The following is a 19916-nucleotide window of genomic DNA, read 5'->3' as shown; positions in this document are numbered from 1 at the left end:
CATCTCCAAGGTTATAAACTAGCCATTAAAATTCATTCGTGTTGGCAATTTGCTCTGTAGGTCCTTTACCCAGAAAAGCACACATTTAATATTTATGTGATTTCCATTTTAACACAACTCTTTGAATTGCTTTTATAACTTGCTTCTTTTCTTATCCCCTTTGCAGTAGCTCTCGCTGTATTAAACTTCAAGGGTGAGAGTGCTTATATTAGAGAACTATTTTTTGCCCCCTGTATTTCCCCTAGTAAGGATGCATGTGATGAAGGCATGGTACTGAGAAATGTGTGGTTGCTGCTTTCATACTGTTCACATAAAATGAACACATAGAGGTAGTTATAAGCTGTGTGTACTCAAAAGTGAGTATTAGTATTAGATAGTATTAGAAATCTGTACCTATCTCTATTTCCTTAAAAAATAATAAACTTGGCAGTAATCAGGGAGCTGGTTTATAGAAAGTCAGGTTGTACTTCTGAAGAAATTGATTTGTCTCTCCTTTCTGATCTAACTTGGTTTTCCTTCCTAGGGTGTGATTTACTACTTGACTCGATGGCACCTAACCACAAAGACGACACCTTGTCTAATAGTTATCTCCTTACTTTCTTACCTTTAGAAAGGATGCTGATTGAAAGGAGGATCCATACACTGTAGTTCCTCCCTCTTCTTCTCCAGCACCTGACTCAGTGCCTAAACCTGTTGCCCTCGAGTCGATTCCAACTCATAGCAACCCTATAAGACAGAGTAGAACTGCCCTATAGGGTTTTTAAGGAGGAGCTTGTGGATTTGAACTATTGACCTTTCGGTTAGCAGCTGTATCTCTTAACCACTGCTCCTAGCAAGTAATAAACCAAAAAAAAAAAAAAAAAAACAAAAAACGAAAAACAAATCACCTAGTGACCCTTTAAAAAAGAAATTTTAGGACAGGGTAAAACTGCCCCATAGGGTTTCCAAGGCTGTAAATCTTTACAGACGCAGACTGCCACATCTTTCTCCCAGGGAGCAGATGGTGGATTTGAACCTGCAATCTCTGGGTTAGCAGCCCAGTGCTTAACCACTGTGCCACCAGGGCTCCAACAGGTAATAGATGCATAATAATGTGTAATGAGTTAATGTTTTCATGGATTTGCTTCCTTTCCTTTTAAACTTGAGAGCTTTGCTTTAGGCAGACCTTGACGCTTTAACTCCCAACTCCAATCTATTTTATTTGGTTGGACCCAGCTGAAAAATGTTTATTAATTACTACTAAGTAGGTGGAAAAATGTGATATGGTCTCTGTCCCTCAAAAAAATTACAAATAATAAGGCAGGAGTAAGAAAATTAATAGAAATAATATGTGCAACCTAAAAGTTTTAAACAAAAACTAATGAATTTGAAGAACCTTACCCAACTTATAGAAGCTAGAAAATATTCATGGACGATTTGAGATATAGCCTCAAAATGAGGTGGGAAAGAGTGGAAGTCATTTAATGTACTAGGGAATGGGGAACTATAAAAGGTTTTTGAGCAAGTGAGTGACATGATGGCATGTTAGGAAGACCTATTTGGGTGTGGTATGAGAACAGATTTGAGAAAGGATGAATTAGAGTACCATGTGATTAGAAGACAAGAGAGAGGTTAGGAAGCTAGTGTGATAGTTGGAGTGAGAGGTGATGATGCCCTAAGCTTAATGCTGGCAGTTGGAATGCTTAGAAAGGAACACATTTGGGAGATGTTGTGGAAGCAGAATTAGTAGAACATGACAAGGAAAAGTAGTTGAAGAGTATTCTAAAATTTTGAGCTGGCATGACTAGGGATAAAAAAAAAGTTGGTGACATTAACACAAGTAGGGAAGGCAGAAAGATGAAGGGCATAGGGAAGCAGAAGGAATGACGGTGACTTTGGACATAGGAGTTTTTAGGTGTTTGGCACCTTCTTTGTCTAGTGAAGCAGTGAGTTGTAACAAGGGCAGATATGGCTATCAGAGAGGATCTGATAGACAGGGAATCTTGTTAGTTGCCAGCTTTGTGATCTAACCCAACCCAGTGACCTAGGGCAAGTTATTATCTGACCCCCTCTGGTTTTCATTTTCCTTGTAACTAGCTTTAGTAAAAGCTAGAGTAATAGATTGATGCAACACAACGCAGGTGTGAAGTTTTTTGGAACCTATTGAGAGATTGCTGGTGGGCCAAGGGAATTTTTCCTGAATTCTCTACTCACTTTAGATCAGCTCTGTTTCACCGTGTCTCCCCTCAACACATTGCAAATTTGAAGGAGATTTTCAATCACTTTTATCATCAAGGCTGCCCAGGCTGATGAAGATGCTCACAGATGCTCCCAAGGCCTTTGTCTCATGGAACATGGGTGCCCTTTGTGAGAAGGAGGCCTCAATAACATGTATACCATCAGCTTTCCAAAAACCTACTTCCATCAAGGAAAGGCACGATTAGCACAATCAGCTCCACCTCTTTTTTTTTCCTCTTCTATCTTCCGATAAAACCAGAAAACACCCTTAAAATTTTAATGGAGATAGATGGGAGAAATCACACATTATCTTCCTCGATTTGATGGGAACTGCCTTGTTGTAGGAGCAGAGTCTTTGATTCCTCTTTTAAGCACTTAATGTCACAATCAATCAATCAACATTTGACTGGGTAGCGTGATATTAGCAAAGTTTTGTTAGTTTTCACCTCAAAATAAGGATAGAAAAAAGATAAAAACGTTACTCAGCTTATTCACCTGCATCTGATGGAAAAAAACTGACTTTCTGCTTGGGATATTTTCTTATGTAATTAGAAATGTAGGAGGTTGGTATTTACAGCTGGGAATATTGCCCTGCTGGTTTTTGTTTCTCATTAACCTTTATAAATATTCTAGGCAGAAACATCCTTTTATTTAAGGTACAGTGCTTTCTTAGTGGAAGTGTGAAAAAATGCTTTAATGTTGCTCTTATTTTTCTGTATCATTCATCCAGAGAGAATCACAGAGGAAGGTAGCATGGTATTCTCGCAAAAAATTTTTTTGGGTCATGAAGACCTGGATTCTGGCTCTGTGACTTGCTCGCTGGGGTACCTAGAACAAGTTATTACCCAACCTTTCTTCCCTGTCTACCAGACTAATGGGATACTTTTTTTAGTTTCTTCACTGGCATAATGGGGTAATACTTGTACATCACAGTGTCATTGACAGGATTAAGTGTAATAAGGTGACATTTGTCTTATAGTCTCTAAGCACAGGGGCTCTGGAGTTATACTACATGGGCCTAAACCCTAGTTATACTGTGGCCAAGACATTGACTACCCTGAGATCCTTTCCTCATCCATAAAATGAGAACCATAACAGCACTTACCTTATAAGCTCCTCGTGAAGATAAATGGAGCAAATCTGTGAAAAACAGAGTGGCTGGCAAATATTAAATGTGCAGTAAATATTAGCTATTGCAATTAGTATCAAACATACCATGATCATGAAGATGGCTCAGTCCTGGGCAACATTTTGCACTGTTTTACATACGGTCATCATGGGTCGGAGCTGACATGATGGCAATGAACAACATCAAAAAATAGTAGTTCCAAGTAAATGGAAACTTCTTTTCCTCCTTTTTGTAGGCACTTTAAATAATTCTTTAAGCTTTCTCTATCATATGTTAAGCAAAATAACTCTTAGAATATTGGAGAAAATGACCCTTGCCTCTGTGTTGTTCTTCTACAATACAGATGATCCTTTGCTGATTTTAGCTATTGCCTTCCTTTGGATATAATGCATGGGAACTCCAAGGCTGAAGAAAAATCTTGTTTCTTCAGAGCAGGTATAAATGCAAACAGCCTTTGAGTTATAGAAATTGTAAGCTGCCCTGCCTACCCCCATCTACTTGTTTTGGCTTTAGACACACTTTGAAAAGCCCTCTGGGTGCTGTATTTCTTCTTAGTTATCCCTTGCCTTATTTCTCTTTTTCTTATGAGAAAATTTCTGAGGCTCCTCAAGGTACTGATTTCTCTTATGACAGCTTTGAAACTTGTAGGTTTATATAGAGCACAGTTTCTTGGGGGTGAAAAGCACTTTCATTGGTTATACAGCAGAATTTATAGACAAATAAATAAATGACGAGCTCCAAAGTTTCCCAGGTCCTCCCTAAATAAGACATGGTATTGATATGTTAGGGAATAACAAAATGGTCTATGATCTTCAAGAACTCAGGACATAGAAGGATGATTAAAGCCCACAGCACAGGTCATACGAGCTGTTCCATACTTACTCATTTGCTCAGTCTCTCACTGTTCAGTTCCTCAGTACCTACAGTAGGCAAGTTACTGTTTCAGTAATAATACTAATACTAGCAATAGTAATATTTTAAATTTTGTGTCACATTTCGACTTTTATAAATTTCATGTTGTTTTCACATCCTGAGTATAGAGTAGTGAACAAGAGCATTGACTCTGGAACCAGACCCCCTGAGTTCTACTTCTACCACCTGTGTGAACTTAGGGACCTTACCTAACGTCTCAGTGCCTGTTTCTCCATCTGTGAAATGGAGATGATTAGAACATTATCAGCCTCATAGAATTGCTCTCTGAATTAAATGAGTTCATGTTTGTAAGTTGCTTTTAATTGTTCTTAACATATACTTGTTGCTGTCAAGTCGATTCTGACTCATTGGTGGCCCTATAGGACAGAATAGAACTACCCCACAGGGTTTCCAAGGCTGTAAATCTCTACAGAAGCAGACTGCCACATCTTTTTACCTCAGAGCAGGTGGTGAGTTCAAACCACCCACCTTTCAGTTAGCAGCCGAGTGCTTAACCACTGTACCAACAGACCTCCTTCTTGACACATAGTAAGTACCAAATAAATATTCCTTAAATTAATAAAATAAAGCACATTCCATATTTTGTTTTTTCCCTTCTAAATCCTGTGAGCTGGTTGGGAGCGAGGGAAGGAGGCATAACATTTATTGATTCTGTATTTCAAAGGTGGACAATGCGGTGGCAATTTTACTGTGAGATTAAATTATTGGCCATGTTTACATGCTGCTAAGAAGTGGTAGACTCAAGACATTCTCCCGTTTTGAATCTAAACCTATTGTTCTTTCTTTTATCCCGCACTACCCTTCTCTACCAGGCACAGTAGTGGTGTCTAAGTAACATAAAAAGGCTAGTCATCAAGTTGGGTATTGTGTCAGACAGAGTTCAACCAGAGAAGCAGAACCCATAAGTCGGAGTCTCTTTTTGGTCTCTTGCTTTCACTCTTGCTCTCAGGAATGTCAAATTTCTATTTTCAAGGGCCTCTAATTGATTAGATCAGGCCTACCCAGGATAATCTTGAGTGTAACAACCATTTAGGGTTTTAATTACACTGTAGCACCTAGATAATTTGATTAATTAACTGTAACCATATGTTACAAGGAAACCCTGGTGGTGTAGTGGTAAAGAGCTACAGCTGCTAACTAAAAGGTCAGCAGTTTGAATCCACCAGGAGCTCCTTGGAAATCCTATGGGGCAGTTCTACTCTGTCCTATAGGGTCTCTGTGAGTCAGAATCCACTGGATAGCAATGGGCCTTTTTTTTTTTTTTTTTTAATGTCACAAAATAGTCGCTAATCCCCTTCCATCCTCCAACTCTTGAAAAAAAAGAAATTCGTGTGGTCTACTCCACCTGGAAACATATGAGAAGGGAAATTCCGGGGAACACAATTTAGCCTAGCCAACTTGACGCACCACAAAGCCATTGCAAATATTTTAAAAAAGAAGCCTTTCATTTGCTGCCCAGAGATCTGGAGCACATATTGAAATATGCTTCTTATTTAACTCTCACAATAACCTTTTTAGATACTATTACCATTTTATGAATGAGAAAACAGAGGCTCAGATGGCTTAAATAACTTGCCCAAGCCACACAGCTAGTAAGTGTTAGAATTACAAATCTAAAGTTAGAATTCAGAGCTGCCAATGACGGCTATCGTATTTAAAAACAATAGGAAATAACCTCAAGCTTACCTTCTTAAATTCTGAGAGAACTTTAGAGAAGAAATCAATATCAGTTGGACTACGTCAACTGAGCTGAATTTTGAGGAGGTAAGAAACATAAATTATCAGGGGAGAACCTACAATTTTTAACCCCCTTACCAAGTCCTGCTTATAGGCTCTTAAGATTTTCATTGGAGGGTTGCTGTGTGTATTTATAGGAAATTAGGAATTACTATTTGCAAAAGGATGTGTGTGTGTGTATGTGAGAGAGAGAGAGATGGACACACGCTATGCGGCTCTAAAAATATTGCCTTCTCATAATTCTGTGATGGATCATGTGATACTTAAAGTGATACTATACTACAAAAGGAGCTCTGGTGGTGCAGCGGTTAAGAGCTCGGCTGCCAGCCAAAAGTTGGGCAGTTCAAATATACCAGCCACTCCTTGGGAAGCCTGTTGGGCAGTTCTACTCTGTCCTATAGGGTCGCTATGAGTTGGAATCGACTAGAAGGTGACTAGTTATGTATGGAAAAAATTAAAATACCCATATTTAAATATTTGTTAATGACTGGACCACCTGTAAATTGCTCCATGGACTCACTACCATTATAATACTTTAAAAAAAAAATCATTTTATTATTTACATTTTATTATTTATAATTTATGTACCCAAAACTTAGAATATTTATTTGGTGTTCGTGGTGTTAGTTGTTTTCAAATCCACTTTTACTCATGGTGATCTTATGTATAACGGAAGGAAATGCTGTCTCCTCCTGTACCACCTTTATGGTTGTTGGTATGTCTGAGTCCATTGTTTTGGATATTGTGTCAATCCATCTCATTGAGGGTTTCCCTCATTTTCGATGACCCTCTACTTTACCAAACATGATATCCTTTTGTAGTGATTGGTCTTTCCTGATGATGTGTCCAAAGTAATTGAGCCAAAGTCTCACTATCCTTGTTTTAAGGGGCATTCTGGTTGTGTTTCTTTTAAGAGTGATTTGTTTGTTCTGGCAGTTCATGATATATTCAATATTCTTGCCAATGCCATGATTTGAATGTATTGATTCTTTTTCTGTCTTCTTTTTTCACTGTCCAGCTTTCGTATCATACCTTAAATAAACCTCACAGCAACATTATCAAATTACTGTGTCCTCATTTTACTGATAAAGAAATGAAGGCTCAGAAAGAATAAGTAAGTTTATTACTTCAAGGTTACTCCTTCATATTCAGAAGAGTTGAAGTCCAACCCAGATCTGACTAACTCCAAACTGGAAGCTCAGTCACTAAACAAAAATCCCGCAGACTATTTTAGTGATACTCAATTTATTAAAGTTATAAAGTTGTCTTACTATTTTTTTAAAACATGATGCAAGATTTTAAAAAGACAATTTTCATAATATTACTGTATTGATTTTCAGTCAATCAACTCAAGTATTAAAAGCAAATGACCCCTAATCTTTTGAAATGTTATTTGAGAGGCTCTGAATACATTGTCTCTGCAAATTTTATCTTTACTGCTCTTTGGTGAGAAGAGTTCCATCCTGAAGCCACAAAACCAGCCACGCTGAAACTCAGCCACAGATTCTGGTCCCATTTTCTATGGATCCATGGTGAATCAATTCTAATTCTGTGAGGATCTCTTCAATTACCCATTTAATGACATACAATAAAAATTCAGAAAACAATATTTTTAATGGGAAAATATTCCACAGTTAAAGCATCATCTGATTGCAATTACAACAGCTAGTTACTTTGGTGGTAATAATCTGAAACTCACTGTCGTCATGGCAGAATGTAGACTAGTGTCTGCAAACACAGAACATGTCTGTTAATTGGAGTTCTGTTTTTAGGTCTATAGTTTAAAAATATCCATTTGTCAAATTCAGTATAATCCTATACTTTCATAATGGCTGTTTGAAAATATGTAAACTATTAAATGAGTCTGGCCTTTGAGAAAATTAAGGCTCTACAACTTGCATGTACTCATGGAATTCAAGCATTTTAGATCTCAGTGACAAGCTGTAAAGACTACAACAAGCTATGGAAAATTCAGTCCAAATTTCAACATGGGATTCTAGTTAACAATAGAAGTTTAAAGGTTAATCTAATTAATGACTGTGCTTGCAGTATTTTAAGTGTATTCATTTAAGTTCAGTCTTATGTTATGAAGCATTTAAATCTTTTAGACATACACTCAGAAGCCATATCCATTGTACTTAATAGCAGAAGACTATATTTTTACATGGAGATTGCAATTTACATCCGAACTGCCTGTTGCAGAGTTCACCATGAGTCCTTTGTATATTAATAGTATAGTTCTAAAGGTCTAAGTCCCTTGGAAAAAAGATATGATTTGGTTATAATGTGAATCAGGTTAGCTGCACACAGTAATTAAGAAAGAAAGAAAGGAAGGAAGGAGGGAGGGAGGGAGGGAGGGAGGAAGGAAGGAAGGAAGGAAGGAAGGAAGGAAGGAAGGAAGGAAGGAAGGAAGGAAGGAAGGAAGGAAGGAAGGAGGAAGGAGGAAGGAAGGAAAGAAGGAAGGAGGAAGGAAGGAAAGAAGGAAGGAGGAAGGAAGGAAGGAAAGAAGGAAGGAGGAAGGAAAGAGGGAAGGAGGAAGGAAGAAGGAAAGAGGGAAGGAGGAAGGAAGGAAAGAAGGAAGGAGGAAGGAAGGAGGGAGAAGGAAGGAAGGAAGGAAGGAAAGAAGGAAGGAGGAAGGAAGGAAAGAAGGAAGGAGGAAGGAAGGAAGGAAAGAAGGAAGGAGGAAGGAAGGAAGCAAGGAAGGAAGGAAGCAAGGAAGGAAGGAAAGAAGGAAGGAGGAAGGAAGGAAGGAAGCAAGGAAGGAAGGAAGCAAGGAAGGAAGGAAAGAAGGAAGGAGGAAGGAAGGAAACAAGGAAGGAAAGAAGCAAGGAAGGAAGGAAGCAAGGAAGCAAGGAAACTTAAACACACTGATCAATAAAAAATAAGCCTGAACCTGGTCAATTCTGGGCAACTCTGCCAACTTCTATTTTCATGGAAATGTGATTTTAAGTTCTTTTTCTTTATCAGCATATATTTCCATCTACACAAAATACTATAAATCAGAGGTATCTTTCACAGCGTGATTTTTTTTTTTAAAAGAAAAAAAGTCTATTAAAATATTGCCTTCTAAAGATAACCAGTTGCTATCAAGTCAGTTTGATTCATGGCAACCCCATGTGTGTTAGAGTAGAACCGTGCTCCACAGGGTTTTCGATGCCTGATTTTTTGGAAGTAGAACTCCAGGATTTCTTCCCAGGTGCCTCTGGGAGGACTCAAACCTCCGACCTTTTGGTTAGCTGCTGGATTTGTTAACTGTTTGCAGTACTTAGGACTCCACCTTCTGAAGTAAGGAAGAGTGAAAAAGATTAACAAAGATTCTTTCCGTAAATAACCTCATTAGCAAAACGGAAGCAAACTTCTGTGCAGTTGAAAAGGAACACACACATACATACAAAGACAAAACTCTCTAAAGGAATGAGACTGCCACTCGTTTTAGGCATGGATATTATTTTCTATGAAGAGAATTCATATAATGTATTTATTAACTTCATAAAGTTGTTGCTCATGGTTAACAGATTTCGACAGGAAAAGAATGGAGCAAGCACCCTGAATGAGATTGTTTTATCATTAAGAGTGAGACATTTAGCAATGTCTCTTCTACTTCCAGGGATGGATTATCCAATAAGCAAGGTAAACACAGGCTTACTTGTGCTTACTTACCAATCCATAGTGAGCAATTTTACATTATTTTTCACCATCTCAGAGATTATGCTTCTAGGTATGACTGGCATCTGTCTCTTTCCCAACCCCACAGCACCTTGCTACAGAATCAAAGCCTCTTTTCACACTTATAATCCCTGATAGCAGCAGGTGTCTCAGTAAGCAAGGTAAGCACAGGCTTACTTGTGCTTACTTATGAATCTGTAGTGAGCAATTTCACATGGGTTTCACCATGCCACATGTGAAATTGTTCACTACATATTCATAAGTAAGCACAAGTAAGCCTGTGCTTACCTTATTGAATAATCCACCCCTGGCTACTTCTGGGAAAGAGTGGGAGAGGGAGGGAGGAGAGAAAAATAAAGGACTCATACCTTCATTTACATTGCAATTTGCCTCTTAAAATATAATTCTGACCTAGTTCTCACTTAAGTACCATGAGATTATCTGGGAACCTGACTTTAATTAATGGGCCTGAATATAGCTTAACGGAATGAAACACCTCTTTTGTGAGCTGTTTATTAGCGAAGCAGAGCTGAACTGAAATGAGAGTAGTCAGAAATGAACAGCTCAGCCAGGGATGTGTTGGAAAATCCACGGTGCTATAGCCACGGGCAGCTTTTGGTCTTGTTATTCAAATAAGGTATGGGTTGGGCGAGGGGGGGAAGTGGACGGGGTATCAAGATGACCCTAGTGTTCATAATATATTATTCAGCGAATGTGTAATATTCTCCACAAAACATTCATATCATTTGCAAGGAGGGAACTGTGGGGCAAGGCAGATGATAAAATATGTCTTCATTTGAGGTATCATCCTGTAATCTAGCTCCATAACAGTTCATTTGCTTCTTATCATTTGTCTTCTTGCTCAATACTCACAGAAGGAAGAGACAGTAAAGCAACCAACAGGACTGGCTCCCTGGAAGCCCCTTTTCCCGTTCCTTCTCCAATTGCAATGTAAGATTCACTCATTTTCTTTACCAGGTGCTGTCCGGTTGACTCTGACTCCTGGCAACCCCATGCTTGTCAGAGTTGAACTGTGCTCCACAGGGGTTTCAATGGCTGATTTTTTGGAAGTAGATCACCAGGCCTTTCTTTTGCAGTACCTCTGGGTGGACTCAAACTTCCAATCTTGTGGTTAGCAGCCAGGCATGTTAATCATTTGTACCACCCAAGGTCTTCCATCTAATTTTCAAAGGAGCTAAAATGTATTGAGGGCCTATTATGGGCAAGGAAGAGTACCATCTGCTGTGAGTAACACAGGGATGATTGGCACATCTGTCTTGTACTGGAGAGAGCCTTGGTTATGAAATCAGAAACCTGGAGTTGGAATGTCTGGTCCTATTACTAGCTATATGATTTCGGATGAATTACTTGATTTCTCTGAGCCTTGATTTCCTTATCTGCATAATAGGGATAATAATAGCTGACGTCATCATCATTATTGTCATTGTCATGTTTTCTCATAGAGTTTTAAGCATACAAAAAGAGAATATATATAAAGTGATTTTATACATTTAAATGGCTGTATAAGTTTACTATTATTATTCTTTTGAAACCACCTTTATCTCATCTCATTTGCTGTTCCACAAGTTGCTGCTCTATCAGTCTGCCTTTTCTGGAACTTCATAACCCTATGGATGGGCGAGAGTGAGCTAGATAAAAGGAACCCTTCTCTGGCAGCGAAACCTCAACTCATAAGGCTACTCTAATTTAATGTACAGGAAACCCTAATAGCGTAGTGGTTAAGAGCTATGGCTGCTAACCAAAAGGTTTGCAGTTCGAATCCACCAGGCACTCCTTGGAAACTCTATGGGGCAGTTCTACTCTGCCCTATAGGGTCGCTATGAGTCGGAATCAACGCGACGGCAATGGGTTTGGTTTTTTTTTTTTTTTGATTTATTGGAATAATGATTTCCTTAAATAACAGCCCCATAGTGACTGTGGAGAGAGAAGGTTATTGGGCAACCCACCACATAACACAGACCATGTGCATTTTATGTTAGCTGTATTAAATACACATTTTCTTCATGGTAGTTAATTAGCTAGTGGTGGGGGGGAGGCAATCTTTTGAAACACTGAACAATCTTCTTGAGCGGTTTTATTTCCTGGCATGGGAAACCCTTATAGAGCAATTGCTGGACTGACAAGCATCTGTTTTGGCAGAGTTATTTTAGTGTTTTAACAAAAATAGGTTAATGGATGATTCAGTATAATGTTTAAGAACCTGGATTTTGGAAGTCAACAGACCTGGACTGAAGTTCAACACAGCCACTTCTCTTAGCTTTACTTTAGTATAATAATATCCTCATCAAGGCTTGTTGAGAAGACAAAATGTAACAATGGGCAAAAAGGTATTGGTAAAATTAATAATCACTGTAAAAATTGACCACAGCTCATCTGTCAGTTTGTGATACTGTGGGGGCTTGTGTGTTGCTGGAAGATATGCCACTGGTGTTTCAAGTACCAGCAATGTTGCCCATGGTGGAGTTTTCAGCAGAGCTTCTGGACTAAGACAGACTAGGAAGAAAGACCTGGCAGTCTACTTCTGAAACAATTGGCCAGTGAAAGCCTTGTAAATAACTGAGGAACATTGTCTGATATAGTGAGGGAAGATGAACCCCTCACTTTGAAAGGCACTCAAAATACAACTGGGGAAGAGCTGCTTCCTCAAAGCAGAGTTGATCTTAACGATGTGGATGGGGCCAAGATTTTGGACCTCCATTTGCTGATGTGGCATGACTCAAAATGCAAAAAAAAAAAAGCTGTAAACATCCATTAATAATTGGAATGTGAAATGTACGAAGTATGAATCAAGGAAAATTGGAAGTCATCAAAAATGGAGCACATAAAGATCAATATCCTAGACACTGGTGAGCTGAAATGGACTGGTATTGGCCATTTTGAATCAGAAAATCGTATGGTCTGTTATACTAGGAATGACAAATTGAAGAAGAATGGCGTTTCATTCATCATAAAAAAAAAAATCAAGATTTATGCTGAAGTACAACACAGTCAGTGATAAGACAATAACCATACACCTACAAGGAAGATCAGTTAATACAGCTATTACTCAAATTTACATACCAACCACCAAGGCCATAGATGAAGAAATTGAAGATGTTTACTAAGTTTTTCAGTCTGAAATTTATTAAACATGCAATCAAGATGTATTGATAATTACTGGTGATTGGAATGTGAAAGTTGGAAACAAAGAAGGATCAGTAGTTGGAAAATATGGCCTTGGTGACAGAAACAATGCTGGAGATCACATGATAGAAATCTGCAAGACCAATGACTTATTCATTGCAAATACTTTTTTTCAAAAACATAAACAGCGGCTATACACATGTTTGGTGGATGGAGTACACAGGAATCAAATAGGCTACATCTGTGGAAAGAGTTGATGGAGAAGCTCAATATCAGTCAGAGCAAGGTCAGGGGCTGACTGCATAGCATACTATCAATTGCTTATATGGAAGTTCAAGTTGAAGGTTCAGAAAATTACAGCAAGTGCAAGAGAGCCAAAATACAACTTTCAGTATATCCCAACCGAATTTGGAGACCATCTGAAAAATAAACGTGACACACTGAATACTAAAGACCAAAGATCAGATGATTCGTGGAATGACATCAATGACATCATACACAAAGAAAGCAAAAGGTCATAGCCTTAGGCTGGGTTCTCTAGAGAAGTAAAACCAATAAAGCATATAGATAGACAGACAGAAAGACAGACAGACAGACAGAGACAGATACATAGATAGATGATAGATAGATTAATATATCAAGGGAATTGCTCATGCTATTGCAGAGGCTGGAAAGTTCCAAGTACATGGATCAGACTAGAGGCTTCTCCTGACTCAGGTAGCTGCAAGGGTTGGTGAATCCAAAATTGGCAGGTCAGATAGCAGGCCTCTTGCTCACAGGATGCAGAGGCTGACAAATCTCAAGATCAGCAGGTAAGCTGCTAGCTCAAGTCCCAAGAGCCGTAGGTCAGATGAACTGGAGCCAGCTGCAGGATTCAGAGCTAGCAAGAGCCGATAAGCTTTACCAGAAAGGCCACACCCCCAAGGAAATTCCCTTTCAACTGATTGACTGCTCTTAACAGACCTCATCATGGAGACAATTACATCATTACATAGCTACCAAACTACATCATAACAGCCAAACCACTGAGAATCACGGCCCAGCTATTGACACAGGATCTTAACCATCACAGTTGTTAAAAAGATGAGAAAGAAAGACCAAAATGGATGTCAGATGAGACTCTGAAACTTGCTCTTGGATATGGAGTAGCTAAAGTGAATGAGAGCTGAACAGAATATTTCAAAGCTCAGTTTGCGGAGACAATATACAAAGATCTGGAGTTAGAAAACAAAAGGGAAGAACAAACTTGGCATTTCTCAAGCTGAAATAACCGAAGAAAAAATTCAAGCCTCAAGTTGCAATTTTGAAGGATTCTGTGAGCAAAATATTGAACGATGTGGAAAGCATCAAAAGAAGATGGAAGGAATACACAGAGTCAGTGTACCAAAAAGAACTAGTCTACATTCAACCATTTCAGGAGGTAGCATATGATCAAGAACCGATGGTATTAACAGTATCGAAGGAAGAAGTACAAGCCACACTGAAGGAATTCTTGGAAAACAAGATTCCAAGACTTGACAGAATACCAATTGAGATGTTTCAACCAATAGATGCAGCACTGGAGGTCCTCATTCATCTCTGCCAAGAAATTTCAAAGACAGCTACCTGGCCAACTGACTGGAAGAGATCCATATTTGTGCCCATTCCAAAGAAAGGTGATCCAACAGACTGTGGAAATTATAGAACAGTATCACACATGAGCAAAATTTTGCTAAAGATCATTCAAAAACGGCTGCAGCAGTATATCAACAGGGAACTGCCAGAAATTCAGGCTAGTTTCAGAAGAGGACGTGGAACCAGGGATATCATTGCTGATGTCAGATGGATCCTGGCTGAAAGCAGAGAATACCAGAAGGATGCTTACCTGTTTTATTGACTACGCAAAGGTATTCGACTGTGTGGATCATAACATTGTGAAGAATGGGAATTCCAGAACACTTAATTGTGCTCATGAGGAATGTTTACATAGATCAAGAGGCAGTTGTTCAGACAGAACAAGGTGATACTGATTGGTTTAAAGTCAGGAAAGGTGTGTGTCAGAGCTGTATTCTTTCACCATACCAATTCAATCTGTATGCTGAGCAAATAATCCGAGAAGCTGGACGATATGAAGAAGAATGGGGCATCAGGATTGGAGGAAGACTCATTAACAACCTGCATTATGCAGATGACACAACCTTGGTTGCTGAAAGTGAAGAGGACTTGAAGCACTTACTAATGAAGATCAAAGACCACAGCCTTCAGTATATGGATTGCACTTCAACATAAAGAAAACAAAAATCCTCAGAACTGGACCAATGAGCAACATCATGATAAACAGAGAAAAGATTAAAGTTGTCAAGGATTTCATTTTACTTGGATCCACAATCAACAGCCATGGAAGCAGCAGTCAAAAAATCAAAAGACGCATTGCATTGGGTAAATCTGCTGCAAAGGACCTCTTCAAAGTATTGAAGAGCAAACATGTCACCTTGAAGATTAAGGTGCACCTGACTCAAGCCATGCTATTTTCAATTGCCTTACATACATGTGAAGCTGGACAATAAATATCAAAGATCAAAGAAGAATTGATGCCTTTGAATTGTGGTGTTAATGAAGAATATTGACTATACCGTGGATTGCCAGAAGAAGGAACAAATCTGTCCCAGAAGAAGTACAGCCAGTATGCTCCTTAGGAGCAAGGAGATGTTATCAGGTGGAACCAGTTTCTGGAGAAGGACATCTTGGTTGGTAAAGCAGATGGAGTGAAGCTTTCAGGACCTTCATTTGCTGATGTGGCACAACTGAATATTGAAAAAAAAAAAAAAAAAACAGCTGCAAATGTCCATTAATGATCAGAACATGGAATAGATGAAGTATGAATCAAGAAAAATTGGAAGTCATCAAAAATGAAGTGGAACACATAAAGATTGATATCCTTTGTTACCAGGAAGGACCAGTCCCTGGAGAAGGACATCATGCTTGGTAAGGCAAAGCATCATCAGCAAAAAAAAAAAAAAAGGAAGAGCCTGTACAAGATGGCTTGACATAGTGGCTGCAGCAATGGCTCAAACATAGCAACAATTGTAAGGATGGTGCAGGACCAGGCAGTGTTATGCTCTGTTGTACATAGGGTCACTATAAGTTGGAACCAACTCAACAGCGCCTAACAACAACAACAACAACAGTTCTCTTTGGGTATCCAAGATTCTTGTGGATTGAATTGTGTCCTACCAAAATGTGTGTCAACTTAGCTAGGCCATGATTCTTAGTATTGTGTGATTGTCCACCATTTTGTGATCTGATGTGATTTTCCTATGTTTTAAAAATCCTGCTTCTAGGATATTAATGAGGCAGGATCAGAGGCAGTTACATTAATGAGGCAGGACTCAATCTACAAGAATAGTTTGTATCTTAAGTCAATCTCTTTTGAGATATAAAAGAGAGAAGCAAGTGGAGAGACACCAAAAAAACAAATCCATTGCTGTCGAGTTGATTCCAACTCCCAGCAACCCTATAGGACAGAGTAGAACTGCCCCGTAGAGTTTCCAAGGAGTGCCTGGTGGATTCAAACTGCCAACTTTTTGATTAGCAGGCATAGCACTTAAGCACTACACCAGCAGGGTTTCTGCAGAGAGACAGGAGGACCTCAAACCACCAAGAAACAAGAGCCAGGAAAGGAGTGCATCCTTTGGACTGGGGGTCCCTGAGTTGAGAATCTCCTTGGCTGGGGAAGACTGATGAAAAGGACCTTCCCCCCAGAGCCAACAGAGAGGGAAAAGCTTCGCCTGGAGTGGTCATCTTGAATTCAGACTTCTAGCCTCCTAGACTGTGAGAGAATAAACTTCTGTTTGTTAAATCCATCCACTTGTGGTATTTCTGTTATAGCAACACTAGATAACTAAGACAAAGACCATGCCCTAAAAAATCTGATTTTTCTGGCCTGAAAAGAAACATTTCTTAAAATAGCCAAAGAAAAGCCTGACAAATTTTTATAAATTCCCTTGAGTCTGGAAAAAATATTATTACTTTAAAAAAGTATCTTAGTTGAATAAATTCCATCAAACTCTGTTGAATATGAATCATACACAGTAGTTAGGGTCTAAGGCCAGTCCACAGTCTGTTTTACCTAGAGGGTATCTTGAAGTATCTTCTTTGTCAGCTCTGCTTATATTTTTCTCTGTTCTAGTGTTAATTCCACCAGGTGCTCCTTGGAAACCCTATGGGGCAGTTCTACTCTGTCCTTAGGGTTGCTATGAGTCGAAATCGACTCAATGGCAATGGGTTTTTAATATTAATTATGATCCTTTATAATATTTTATTTTGAATAGTGTTTGATATGACAGAGCGCCAAGCAAGGGCAGGCCTCTTGTGACAAGTATGGTGATGGAATTTCTGTTTTAAACATCAGGACAGTCACTGAACACTTATACATTGTGTGCTCTATGGACAACATGCAAGACTTGTTTCATCATTTACTAGCTATTAAATTTTAAACAAATTAGTAACCTCTTTATACCTCAATTTCCTCCTCTATACAATATGGATAATAACAGTATCTATCTCTTAGAGTTTTTTAAAGATTAAATGAGTTAATATAAGTATTTAGAACAGTCTTCTGTCATATGCTAATCATTATGTATTAGTTATTATTATTATTACCTAACTAAAAATCATATATATGCTATTTATGTATCTATGTATGCATTTAAATGTGTACTTGAGATAAAATTTTTGGGCTTTCACCCAATTTCTTAGGCAAATTTTATATTCTTACTCTTAACAAGGGTTATTACGGGTAAGCTTTTATTTATTTATTCTGTTTTTCAAAAACTTATTTAAATCCTCTACTATGGGGCCCTGGTGGCACAGCGGGTTAAGAGCTCGGCTGCTAACCAAAAGGTCAGCAGTTCAAATCCACCAGCCACTTCTTGGAAACCCTGTGGGGTAGTTCTACTCTGACTCAATGGCAATGGGTTAGTTAGTTATGAGCTAGAAGCCGTAGAAAATCTTGGGGATAAAAACAAATATATACACCCACATAGGTATATGGAAATTTATATAAAAAGGTAAAAATTCAGTGAAAGATTATAGACGTGTTTATAAATAACTTTAAATCACAGTGTTATAGGGGCAAAAAGGAGTTCCTGGGTGGCACAAATAGTTATGTGATTGACTACTAACCAAAGGGAAATCCTGGTGGTGTCATGGTTAAGAGCTATGTCTGCTAACCAAAAGGTTGGTAGTTCAAATCCAGCAGGCACTCCTTGGAAACTCTATGGGGCAGTTCTACTCTGTCCTAAAGGGTGGCTGTGAGTCAGAATAGACTCGACAGCAATGGGTGGGACTTACCAAAAGGTTGGCGTGTTTGAATCTACACAGAGACACTTTGGAAAAAAGGCCCGGTGATCTGTTTCTGAAAGGTCATACCATGAAAACCCTATGGAGCACAGCTCTACTATGAAACATAGGTTGTCATGGGTCACAATAGACTTGACAGCAACTGGTTTTATAGGGAAAAAAAGAAGCATACTCCAAATGGAATGGTTGTGTGAAGTGGAAACAATCAGTTCCAGAATGGAATTATTGGAGTAGGCGCACGGAGAAGGAGAAGTTTAATAGGGCTTTACGAATGAGTTGGTTTAGGCAGACAGAAAAGGGAGAAAGGTACTCTTGGTAGAGGGCACAGCAAGAATAAAGTATGAAAGGAAGTGCCCAGCACTGAAGATGAGTGGAAAATTTGTCAATGTTCCTGGAAGATGGTCTTGAAGGTGCAGAATGGAGTTGGAGGAAGAGACCGTATGCTAAGGACCTTGGATATTATTTTATAGACATGCACAGCCATTAAAAAAATATATATAAATATCTATTACCAGTGTTTGAAGGTGTATTTAGCTCTTTATCCTTTGAACCATTTATTTAGCTAATTGAATAATTTGTGCTGATTCTGGAGATACTGGGAAAACTCCACATGAAAAACCACCAAGAACTGTGAAATCGGCATGCCCATATACTTGCAAAGTCCTTGGGAGCCATTTCTAAACAAAGTAAAGTTGTGCCTTCCTTTCATCTTTTTTTTTTTTTTTTTAGATTAACTTTTTTTTTTATTAACTTTTATTGAGCTTCAAGTGAACGTTTACAAATCAAGTCAGTCTGTCACATATAAGTTTATATACATCTTACTCCTTACTCCCACTTGCTCTCCCCCTAATGAGTCAGCCCTTCCAGTCTCTCCTTTCGTGACAATTTTGCCAGCTTCCAACTCTCTCTATCCTCCCATCCCCCTTCCAGACAGGAGATGCCAACACAGTCTCAAGTGTCCACCTGATATAATTAACTCACTCTTCATCAGCATCTCTCTCCTACCCTCTGTCCAGTCCCTTTCATGTCTGATGAGTTGTCTTCAGGGATGGTTCCTGTCCTGTGCCAACAGAAGGTTTGGGGACCATGACCGCCAGGATTTCTCTAGTCGCAGTCAGACCATTAAGTCTGGTCTTTTTATGAGAATTTGGGGTCTGCATCCCACTGATCTCCTGCTCCCTCAGGGGTCCTCTGTTGTGCTCCCTGTCAGGGCAGTCATCGATTGTGGCCGGGCACCAACTAGTTCTTCTGGTCTCAGGATGATGTAGGTCTCTGGTTCATGTGGCCCTTTCTGTCTCTTGGGCTCTTAGTTGTCGTGTGACCTTGGTGTTCTTCATTCTCCTTTGCTCCAGGTGGGTTGAGACCAATTGATGCATCTTAGATGGCAGCTTGTTAGCATTTAAGACCCCAGATGCCACATTTCAAAGTCGGATGCAGACTGTTTTCATAATAGAATTATTTTGCCAATTGACTGAGAAGTCTCCTTAAGCCATGGTTCCCAAACCCCCGCCCTTGCTCCGCTGACCTTTGAAGCATTCATTTTATCCCGGAAACTTCTTTGCTTTTGGTCCAGTCCAATTGAGCTGACCTTCCATGTATTGAGTGTTGTCCTTCCCTTCACCTAAAGCAGTTCTTATCTACTAATTCATCAGTAAAAAACCCTCTCCCTCCCTCCCTCCCTTCCCCCCTTGTAACCACTAAAGTATGTGTTCTGTGTTTTTAGTCCAATTAGGGATGGATTTTTGGTCCC

This window comes from Loxodonta africana, chromosome 7 (assembly GCF_030014295.1).
Source record: "Loxodonta africana isolate mLoxAfr1 chromosome 7, mLoxAfr1.hap2, whole genome shotgun sequence".
NCBI classification, from domain to species: domain Eukaryota; kingdom Metazoa; phylum Chordata; class Mammalia; order Proboscidea; family Elephantidae; genus Loxodonta; species Loxodonta africana.
The sequence above is the reverse complement of the archived record's forward strand: the minus strand, read 5'-3'. Positions refer to the sequence as shown.